Source organism: Rhyacophila brunnea, unplaced genomic scaffold (genome assembly GCF_057557595.1).
Source record: "Rhyacophila brunnea isolate RB1 unplaced genomic scaffold, BYU_Rbru_1.0 scaffold_12, whole genome shotgun sequence".
NCBI classification, from domain to species: Eukaryota; Metazoa; Arthropoda; class Insecta; order Trichoptera; family Rhyacophilidae; genus Rhyacophila; species Rhyacophila brunnea.
Window position 1 is genome coordinate 44,192,283 of NW_028232774.1, and position 12,548 is coordinate 44,204,830.

The following is a 12,548-nucleotide window of genomic DNA, read 5'->3' on the forward strand; positions in this document are numbered from 1 at the left end:
TCAACGCGAAGAAAACCAACGTTTTGTAAAATATTACCTGTCCTAATTCAGATATCCCTTTGATTAGTGACGGGCAAAATATCATTCTAGAGTATCGATAGCTTCAAATACCTGGAGGTACACATTACGGGAGATGATATATTTAGCAAAGAGAGCTCGCTATCTGAATAGGAATGGCTAGAGTAACATTTAACTCGATGCGGTATAAATGCCGCCTATTTGACGCTTGCATTCTGACGGTGCTGCGTTATGGTAACCTTACTCAGAGCAACCGTACACTGAGTTTTGAAAACAGATGTTTGCGACGTATGCGACTAGGTGTGCGATGGTTTGACTTTAGAAGTAACGAGAAAACAACAGAACGCACCAAGCAGCCTCTCATCTGAAAGTGAAGGGGCGACGTTGGACCTGGCTCGGCCACGTGCTGCGGATTCTAGAAGATAACTTCAGCCTGGCTTGCCTGTTCTTCAAACCAACTAGATTCTTACGTCATGAATGCTATTCTTAAATACTTGCTATAGAGTATATACTGTGGAGATACGGAATGCTGGTATGGCCTGGAACGATGCAAGAAGACTGACTAGCAACAGGAATACTTGGAGATACCATGTGGCGTCCATATGCTCCAACAAAGGGGCGGATATGGCCGAACAAGATGATGATAAACCCATAAATATTTTAAAGTAATATTAGGTTAGGTTATTATTCTTTCATTGTTCCCAAAAATAATCAGTATGATAGATGTGACAGCCATATAATCAAATGTGGAATATAATGTAATAATACATTATGGAAATTAGCATTGTCAAATATCTTTAGGCACCTACCTTATTACAAATTATATTAGTTTGTGAACAAAGATGTGAATAAATAATTATATTTAAAAAAAAGAAGTAAAATTTGGAATATTACGTAGTTAATAAACAATATAATTATTGTAACATGTAGTTTTCTCACCAGCAAAATAAAATGTGAGCGTATTTGAATTAAAAGAATTGGTTCTATCCATCAATAAAAGATTAGAAGGTTTAAGGCGACGAAAAAACATTTTTTTTATGACTTTAACAATAGTGAAACTCATACAATATTGAATGAAACGTTGGTTATATAAATGTGACATTTCTCTGAAATTATCAAATCGTTTTCTAACATGTCCAATTCAAATGAAAGTGAAGTGAAAATGTCAAAAAGTCCCGTTTAAATAAGAAATTAGTGTGTTATCCAGTTATTTTGAGTAATGATTACAGGGATACTATAAACGACATTGAGTTTATAATTGAATTTTCGTCAATAATATAAACAGATTTTTAAAAGGTTTTGTAATTTTCACACTGCTTCCTTTTCTGCACTTTTCTGTTGTTGTTGCGTATAATGCTTCTTCAAGTTCTATCGGGTTTAAGAAAGCAGCATTTATATTTCCACAAATATGATGACTTATTTAATATTTAAAAAAATATTGGATGCATTTAATTTAAGGGGGGACATGCTCGTCGTAGGTCAAAATTGAGTTTTTTTGTATTTTCAAACCATGATCCTGGACATTTCTTAAACGTTGTAGATAATCTATTTATATAATTTTGAAGCCTTATTATCTTTTATATTTATTTTAAACATTTGATGACTGCATAAAGTATTTTCATTACATAAAATAGTATTCTTTTAAACCTCTCGCTCTAATGTTTTAGAATAAAGTCATATTTCGGTACATGAATGTGCAGTGGTGTTAAGATTTTTAACATTTATTAATTTTTAAACGCATTTATAAAACAATTAGTATAATTAATGACGAGATAATTTTAGTAAAATATTATGCAGTCATCAAATATTTAAAATAAATATAAAGGATAATAAGGCTTCAAAATTATACAAATAGATTATCTACAACGTTTAAGGAATGTCCAGGATCATGGTTTGAAAATTTGAATTTTGAAATTTTTACCTACGACGAGCATGTACCCCCTTAAGCTACTTTAGTAATGTATTTATTTGTTTAAAAACAGCGCATGCACTTTTTTAAAACATTTTTAACTTCTCTAATGAGAATGACATAAAATTAAAGTAATAAAAGAATACAAAAATAGTACTAAAATATTACAATTATAATATTGACAATTTGATAAATAAGTGTAGGTATTCAAAAAATTATCACTTATCACTAGTACTCACTATGATATTAAAGAAAAATCATTATCATGACGTTACAACATAATAATCGTAATTTGACTATTTTTTTCAAAAAAAAAAAATATTGGAATATTATAATATTATCCTCCTTAATTTTGAACAACTTAAGTTACCAGCCAATTAAATGTGAGTATTATTTTTTTATATAGAAAGGCAAGACATGTTTAAAACAGTTTTAAAATTAAGATCTTCTTCGGCCATAACCACCCCTTAATTGGAGCATATGGACACCATACGGTGCCTCCAAGAATTCCTGTCGCTCGTCAGTCTTCTTGCTTTGTTCCAAGTCAAACCAACATCCCGTAGCTCCGCTGTATATACTCTATATCGACACCCACAATGAGCAAAGCAGTAACTCACTTTTGGTCATTTTTCAGGAGAGCAAAATGAAAGTTTGAAAAATTCTCATATTGAAATGCATAGAATAAAATATCTGGTAATAGAGTTAAAATACGAAGTTAGTGCTCAATATCAATTATATTAATGTTTTATCTCTGTAACACAACCGGAAGTATACTTTTTATGAGTTACGACTTGTCATAAAATAGCATATTTCCAAAGAATAATGTAACTCATATTAAAACTTTATTGTTGAGATGATTTAAAATAAAATAATATTTTTTCATGGAATATGGTTATAACTTAACTTTAAAACCCTCGAAGCATATGAATACATATAGAAAACTACTCTATTTTTGTTCTGGCCACTGCAATTATCAGAATGCGATACAAACCATACACCGATGACTTGCAAACATCTTGCCGCAGAATAAAGTTGTAATTCATTGTACAACTATTCTACATGTATGCAGTTCAATATTGTGAACTAATAATATGGAATAATTCAAGTGGCTATTTTCTTATAGGTTACAATACAAAAAAATAATAATTACAACCTTTTTCGAGTTCATATCTCTGCAACTGGTATAACATAGAGATACAACGTTAATACAGGCAGAAAGAGTATTTTTTTCTTAGTATGCGTGATGTCGTAACTCAAAACAGCCAAAAAGTGAGTTACTGCTTCGTTCGTTGGGGGTGTTGATATATAGTATTTAGTGGCCTTCCAGGACGCCAGAATTCGGTCGGCTTGAAAAACAGGCAAGCCAGGCTGACCTTTCCGAGCCAGGTCCAACGTCACCTCTTCACTCTCACCGTGATGAGAGGCTGCTTGGGGCATTCTCGTTGCCCCTAAAGTCATACCACTACACACCCAGTATCCATCGCAAACATCTGTTTTTGAAGCTCAGTATACGGTTGCTCTAAGCCTTTGTAAGGTGCCATGATTCGCTACCGTAAAGCAGCACTGTCAGAAAGCGTCGAATAGGCGGCATTTGGTTTTGACCGAGTACAATCGTGAGTCCCAGACAATCTGCATCGAGTTGAATGTTGCTCCAGCTATTCCCATTCGGATAGCGAGCTCTTTCTGCATATGCCATCTCCCTTGATGTGTACTCTCAGGTACTTGAAGCTGTCGAAACTCTCGATGTTTTGTAAAATTAAGATATAATACCATTATTTTTATAAATTGTCCACACGTTCAACTTGTCATCAACCCTAATGTTAAAAAGATATTATATAACACGTCTTACTTCAAATATCTTAAATATATTACTTACTTCAAAGTATATTAGTGTAGGCTTTTACTAATACGACATATAGTGCTATTTATGAAAACCTCGATGCTATAAGAAAATATTCTCCCAGAAAGTGCCACCTATCAACTGTGACTTAATGGTAGGCTATTTCAACTCTTCGGTCACGTTTGGTAAAACGTCATGACAGTTTAAATACTAGTACAAAGATAACCTGGAGATTCATTAGGGTAGAGATATTTTTATTTTGATGTAAAAAATCTTTATAGCCGACAACGAAAATGGATCCAAGTCGAACATTTCAGAAGTGCATTGCCAACCAAATTATTTGAGATATGGTGTAACTTGTCAGAGTATAATATTATATCCTTGCAATATTTCAATAAATAAAAAAAAAATGCTGATAAATATTCTATTTCACTCTGCGGCATAGAAATAATGAAATATAATAAATATTTACCGATAGCGATCCCCCCCATAGAGTAGTTTCGCCTACTGGCTGCCTTCGGCATACCTCCCTAACGCACTGCTAGAGCTCTCAAACTACATATGCACTGATTTAAAGTTCTATTATCTCTTAAAGTATATCGATGAAGCCCATTTTTTTACAATTCTATTTGGAAACCACGAAAAATATATAATTGAATATTTTGAGAAAAGTTTTTTTATAAATATTGTAATAAAATTTTATATTTTAAGTATCGGATCACCCCCAAATTCATAAATTGTATTGTCACCGCATTAGTACCTGTGTGTTGACTTGCAAAGCTTTGGGTATACGGAAAATAGGCGAAAATTGAGAGCGACAGAAAAGCAGAAAAACAAAAAACCGTACTGTTTCATCTTTTTTATTTATAATAGAGTCGATTACAGAGTGTTTTTTTTACCTATTATCTAAATATAATATTGACAGAGACACACATGAGAATAGAATGACAATATTGTTATACTAATATTCATTTTATACGATATTCTCATCATCATCTTCGGTGGCTTAACAATCATGGGTGGGTCTTCGCTTCCACCAAAAACTATTTTCATCTTCTCCTAACCATAGCCAGTGTTCTCTTGGTAACTGGAATGTGTTTGGAAACGGACGATCCCGGTTCTAAATATTTATAAACGTAGTGGAATAAGTACTACATTATTATGTAATATTAACCACCATACATTATATAAGTTTTTTTTTAATTTGCTAGAAATTTGTTAGTAGATTTGTCGTTATGGTTATAAAACTCATTTCCTCATATGTAACATATTTTTTAATACAGGATAAACATAAAACATGCATCTTATTCCTTTTATTTAACACTGGATGTACATACATTGGTAGGTGTTATAATAAAGAATAACACTATTAGTGTTATTCAATTTATGTAGTTTTTGGGAATGTTCTGAAAATTACGTCAACACATATAACATTGTAGTCTTTATAATAGAAGTTTGTCTTTACTCTAAACCGTCCATAAAAGGTTTTACCATTAGGGAAAATGGAGTGAAGTGTTTCCATTGCATCAATTTTATTTACGGTGAAAACCCCCTGAAATAATAAATTACCTTCAATTATTATTAGTAAAAAATAGTAAATTACCACCTTCGTTCCTAAACAAAAAGCATGTGCCTCTATGGAGTAAAGCTTGCAGTACCTGCGTAACAGACGTTTTTACTTGAAATAGTTGCTAGCTGTTCTTACTACCTATTCTGGATTAAATACGGTCTGAAAAAACAATATGTAATTTTTGTCAGATACAAAATTTAAACCTACACCCATCGTTTATACAGGCACTGCATCACTATTCTTGCGAGAAATAGTCAATGGAGTACATATATATTTTATAATACGCCTAAATAAGAGTCATACTATTGTACAACGTATTCTTTTTTATATAGGTTTATCTTCATTACTGAATGAGTAGAAACATAAAGCATGTTGATTTTAATTGTACTTGTCCCTCAGAAGGTAGGTACATAATACAACAATGTTTTAAGGCCTGATTTTTTGAACACTAATACTAATGAAACCAATTGTTTCAGAGATCAAAGATCTAAAGAGAGAGAGACCAAGGGCATGGAAAGAGTGTTGGGCAAGAGAACTAGAAACTAGCATCCTAGCAAAGAACGCAAAACAGTTATTTCTATATTATGATATAATATTTGAATAATAACTTACTTTGGTTGTCTTACAGTTTTTATCCTGATTAATAACTTTTGGATACAAGTATTTTGCCAGGATGATATTTTCACAAATATTTATCGTATTGTGTACAAGCACAATCTCAAAACGGTTCTTATTCCATTTGTAGTATTTAGAACTTAGCTAATGTAGACAAAAAATAAAATAAATACATTTTTTAATTCAATGAAAAAAAAACTATGGTAAATGCAAACGAATACATTGAGAATGAATCAAGGTACATCTTATTAGCATGAATGAATTTGATTTCTAGATGTATTCTCAATGAATTCTATTGTAGAACCAAGGTATCTGTTATTTTTATTTTTTTCTACTGTCATTATGTCGTATTCTACTTATCCCTTTTTTTCCTAACCGAAATAATATCTCTCTTGAGAATGACCTCTGCAATACCACTAAAACGTCGATTAATAAAAAGCATAAACGAAAAAAAAACGGTGACAGACAAAAACATAAAATGAAGACAAATTTAATTAAGTACCGTGAAAGTCTGAAGCAGTAAGTAATTTGTAACAAACTGTACCTGTATTATATACGTACATCATTGGTAGTACCGAAGTGAGGTAGTAAGAACGTGCGCTAATTTAAAATATACATCCCTACACACATTTATCATATTTACAACAGGCAATGAAGCCCAATGACAGTAGTATAGTAAAACAGTACGTCAGCTGAATGCCGAACTATTCTAACTCACATTTGAAATATTTTACAGAAGTGTTTTTAAAACAGACTACTATTATTATTATTTATTACTTATATAAACAAGTTTATACATCAACAGATCTACTAAATTATGATGTGTACATTAATTATGTACATAAATAATAAGTAGGTTTTAAAAATAAATCAAATAAAAAAATCTGTAATATAAGTGAAACACTCACAAAACACTCCATATTTTAAGAAAATCACATAAATATCTTGTGACCTCACCGAAAATCATACTCTGAGCACCAGGATGAAAGGCTTGCTCTTTACGAACTGGTCTACTAGAGATTACATACATAAATTGAAACAATTTCAATTTCGATTGTACGAAATGAAACTTGACCCCACATCTGTCATATTGAAGACGTTTAGAAGACTTTACCGATTATACAACAAATACGATTACAATTTTTTTGAAAACTACGCTTTTATATTATTGTTAAGAAAAGTATCGTATTAACGGGTATTGAAAAAAAGTTATCCGCTAGACCATAATATTTTGTATTTTAACTAGATACCTACAATACCTGAAGAGTATTTTTGGCTCTCTCTAAATAAAATCACCAGTACTTTACTCAGGATGACTTTACTGATTGACATGTAGCTAACTTAATTATTAGTTAATTGAGCTAGCATTTACTTGGTAGAATTCCATTTTACAAGAAATGAAAATATAAATAATATTAAATTCTACAGGTCTTGATATTGGTGTTACAACCGAAATAGCTATCGACAAAACCTTTTTTTTTAAAACCTGTAGAACTTAATGTTATTTATATTTTCATTTCTTGTTAATTATTAGTGTTTCCAATGGTATTTATTGACAATGAATAGTTATTACGAAGTAAATTGTACTGTTATTCGTACCGAAATTGGTCCAACAGACACAGTTGTTGTCCTATTGCCTGACATTGTAATATAAGGTCCAACTCTTTGGAATGTGTATGCAGTTTGCGATACATTTTTCCTTTTACCTCCTTTACATTGCTCAATCAACTCAAACTATGCATCATATGGTCCCTGTTTAATTAATGGATTCATATTAGTGACACATATAGTAATATGGATCATAAAACAATAGAATATATCATATGTATATTTATATACCAGATTTCTGACTAATAATAATAATTAATAATAAGAAAATACATTATTTAAAATATCAGTATAAAATAAATAAATTATTCTAAACCTATAAACAAAGTACACCTATTTTTTTTTAAATACATCAAAAATATACATAATAGAAAAAGGCGCCATATTATAGCCCCTGGAAAATGTAAAAAGCCTTATTAAGATGGCTATAGTACCATTCTGTAAAACTAATTTTATATAATCTTAATTTATTGATACCTTAATTTAAAACACAAAAACCAATAGCTATATTAATGCAATTTGATTATCATTTCATATAAGGAAAACCAATTAAATTCGCCGTATTTAAGTACGATGCCCGTAGCTTAATGTGAAAAGCACATCGGCGTAAATCCAGTGGTCACTGGTTCAGTCCCGTCGGGCGTTGTATTTTTCAACAAAGATTTTTTCTAGTAGGTAGGTATATACCTGAGGTGAGTATGTTCATATATTTATCTTACTATACAATAAAGGAGTAAACTTACATAGGTCGTGGAATCTAATCGCAAACCTGATGCAACATTATTATTTTGAAAAATATTATTTCCAAGCAGAGCGCCAAATAGTATGCACATTTTTATTAGAATCATAATAAAAGTATTTATTATAAATAATATACAATTATTATAATATAGGCGTGTATATTAAAGTTTTATAATCTGTTATTATATCTCAGGAAAGAAGATAGGACCACGCTGTTCAAGCTATTCTAACAGAATGACGAATTGCAAAGTATAATTAACTCGCAGTCAACTATCACCAACAAAAATATGCCAGATGGAATAAAAAAATAAATCATATGCAAGAAAAATGCTAGATTCATTCAAAATTATAAAAAATATATTTATGGAGATTTCATGAATAAATCATCCGTAAAATACGGTTTTTTAAATAATGAAATATGAGAAACATGTAAACATGAAGACATCGCCAGACGGTAATACAAAAAACCAGATCGACCACATAATGGACAAAGCAAAGTATCGGTATGAACTGCTAGATGCGCGGACATATAGAAATGCAGATATCCATAATATAGTGGCCACGAACTCTTGGTGGGGAAATTCCATATAGAGCTTAAACGAGTCCCAAAATCCAAAAGGACGGTCAGACTCGATGTGGAAATATTTAAAAGTACCCGTGTGCCTGCCACCTATGAGCTGGAGCTGCAGAAGCGCTTACATGATGCTCGGACTTCTTCTGATACGTCTTCCATCGACTTGAATCCCGTGAAAGGAAAATAGACATTATTCCGGGATGCCATAATGAACTCTGCAACTGCTGCCTTAGGAGAGCGGCATACGCACAGGCCGAACATCGCACGTCACCTCATACATGGGAGATGATTGAGAAAAGGAAGGTCATGAAAGAATTGCGAGACAATGTTACATACGACCTACAGCGCAGCGCGGAATACTAAACAATGAACCGCATGGTAAAACGTTCTGCCCGCCGCGATAAGCGCCGACGCCTGACTGACCTCATTCGGGATGCGGAATCTGCTGCCTGTAAGAATAATCTCTCTTCCGCATCACCAGAGCAATTTGCGGTAGGAAACGTCCGGTGGTCACTGCATTACACAACTCTGACAGAGTGACAGTCACTGAACTTATAAAGGTTCAAGTGCTATGGCGCCAACATCGCCCACCTCAATTGCATCCTTTCGATATTACGTCAGAGATCACTGCTTTTAGAATCACTACTGCATCGGGATTCTGCAAAGATCCTCCGACAACTGCTGAAGTTAAAGAGGCTGTCAAAATACTAAAGCGCAGGAAATCTTATGGAGATGATGTCATCCATGCAGAATTTCTGCTTTGCGGACTAAGCGCCACATTGCCGTCCTTGTGTGACCTTCTGCGAGAGATATGAGAAAGAGAATAGTGCCTCAGAGCCTGGAGAGATGGTGCCGTGGTTACTCTCCACAAAAAGGGTAAGGTATCTCTCTCCTCAACGTTCCAAGGAAGGTGTTAGCGCAGATTTTCCTGTACAGGATTAGAAATCCCATGCTGGAGGTTTTGCGTGCGCAGCAGAGTAGATTTATCCCGGGAAAGTCCTGCTCGGAGCATATTTCAACTCTCCGATGCCTCTTGCAATAGTATCAAGAGATGAATATACCTGTTGCCTGCTGCTTCGTGGACTATGAAAAGGCAATGGAAACTAACCTGATGGTATTTGTAGATTATGTATCGTCAGCACTAGATAGAGGCCATCAAGTTGACTGTTCCTACAATGACTTCTCAAAAGCGTTTGACAGAGTCGATCACGACATCCTGTTGAAAAAACTCCAACTAATTGGATTGTCTGATCGTTTTCTGAAGTTATTCGGGAGCTATTTTAGGAATCGTCAACAATACGTATCGTATGGCGTCTATCAGTCACAGACGTTCAATACATTTTCTGGTGTCCCTCGGGGCTCAAACTTGGGACCATTGCTGTTTACGATTTTTATAAATGACATAGCAATGGTCATTAAAAATGCTATGTTTTTGTTGTTCGCTGATGACCTGAAACTCTTCATGGAAGTTGTCACCTTGGACGATTGTCGTCAACTCCAACTTGATATAGATAATATATAAGATTGGGGCAGGCGTAACAAACTAGACTTCAATATTGAAAAATGCAATATTCTATCGTTTACCAGAGCCTCGCGAGTATTATTTTTCCAATATTCGATGCATGGTAGAGTTCTTTCGCGAATACCATCTGTAAGGGATCTTGGCATTACGTTTGACAGTAGGCTGTCATTTAGTGGTCATATTGCTATCATTTGTAAAAAGGCGCTACAAATGTTGGGCTTCGTCTTGCGTACTTCCCGGGGTTTTTCAGATGTCACTGTATTAAAAATTCTTTATAAAACCTTAGTGAGAAGCCGGCTTGAGAGTGGGTCGATTGTTAAGGCTCCGCATCAGTTGAAATATGACCTTATGGAAATTTTTAAGACTCCTTTACTTGAGGTTATATGGATACTATCCGTGGCTTTATCCAACTGACTTTCTCTTAGGTATGCTTGCATACTGTAGTTTAAGTGCTAGAAGATATCAATATTTGGCCACGTATTTTTTTCGACTTATACGTGGTGTGAATGACAACTCTGCCATTCTTGGTAGTATTGACTTGTGTGTCCCTAATAACTATCTTAGAAATTGGGAGCATCAGTTGTTTGTTCTCCCGAGGAGCAGAACTAACCTGCCATTGGTGATGCCGATTGGGATAGCAATAACTCTGTTCAACCAAATCGCTTCGGATGTCGATATATTCCATCTACGTGAGGTTGAGTATATGTGGACGTTATTTTATAAATTATTAAAATAGGGTCTGCTTAACTCATCCGGTGTACTTCCTTGTACCTATATAATTTTTTTGTATTTACACATTTATACTGTATAATAACTTAATACTGATATATCTCTTTTGTTATGTACCTAATATTGTTTTAATAATATTTCGCTGTTTCTAAATGTCATGTTGTGAACGTCTTAAACTTATAATTTGTAATTTGTCCACAATATGTAAAATAAATAAATTGAATTGAATTTGACACCCCTCATCGTGAATCTCTATGGTAAATTCTGCTAGGCACCATATGTCCTACGGAAACTGGTCGCCGTGATATGTGCTCTCTACACCAATACAAAGTATCGCGTGAGACCAGCTGGAACATCCTCTGACCTCTTTGAAATCACGTCAGGAGTCAATCTAGGATGTGTACTTGCGCCCTTTCTTTTTATCATCATGATGGATTTCATAATGCGTAAAACGGTTCGCCCGACAGTGGAATATGCCTACATCATGAAGACATAACCGAACTATGCAAAGAAAGGCTTTGCACTTTGTAGTATGAGTTAACACAGTCGTGTTTGACTCGACGATTGAACGGTTGAAGGTAACCGTGAACAGGCTCGTCGTGAACTCGAGACGTGTGGGTCTTCGTCTGAGTGCGGCTAACACCAAATACATGTGCAGTGCTGCATGCATCGACGCCAACACTCCTCTGCAGGTTTCTGGTCTGCCCGTCGAGCTGGTGTCCAGGTTCAAATACTTAAGTGCCACAATTGCCGACGACGGTGGTATTTCAAGTGAGCTTGGAATCCGCATGGGTATGGCGGTGTCTGCATTCAACCAACTTGGAGTCACATGGAGATCAAGGCTGTATTCTGTGAGGACCAAATGTTGTTTGTTTAACGCGTGCGTGCTACCTGTGCTCCTGTATGGCTGTGAGACATGGCATCTTACTAAGCTTCAAGAGTCTCGGCTTTTGAGCTTTGAGAATCGATGTCTCCGCCGACTCTTATGCGTACATTGATACGACCGCGTTACAAATACCAGAGTTCGTGAGCAGACACGGCAGCCTTTGATGATTGAGGTTATCACGAAGAAATGCTTTACGTGTTCCGGATGCCGCCAAAGAGTTACAGCCTCAAGGGTTCTGTAGCCGCTCCCTCACCCTGCAGCGGTGCTACAAAAGAGACCTACGTGCTGCAGGTCTGACATGGCGGGAAGTGCAAGAGTTGGCGATGGACCGAGGGAAGTGTCGCGAACTTGTGGTTGCCTTATGCCCATATACTGGGTCGTGACAGGGTGGAAGAAGTCTGTTTTATAACTTTAACAATGTGATACTTAACGATGATTTATGAAATAATCCTTTATATATTATTATCCTAAGAGATTTTAGAAAATGCACCAACAGCTAATTTAAGCGACATTTTATTGTTATTTTTACATCTTCT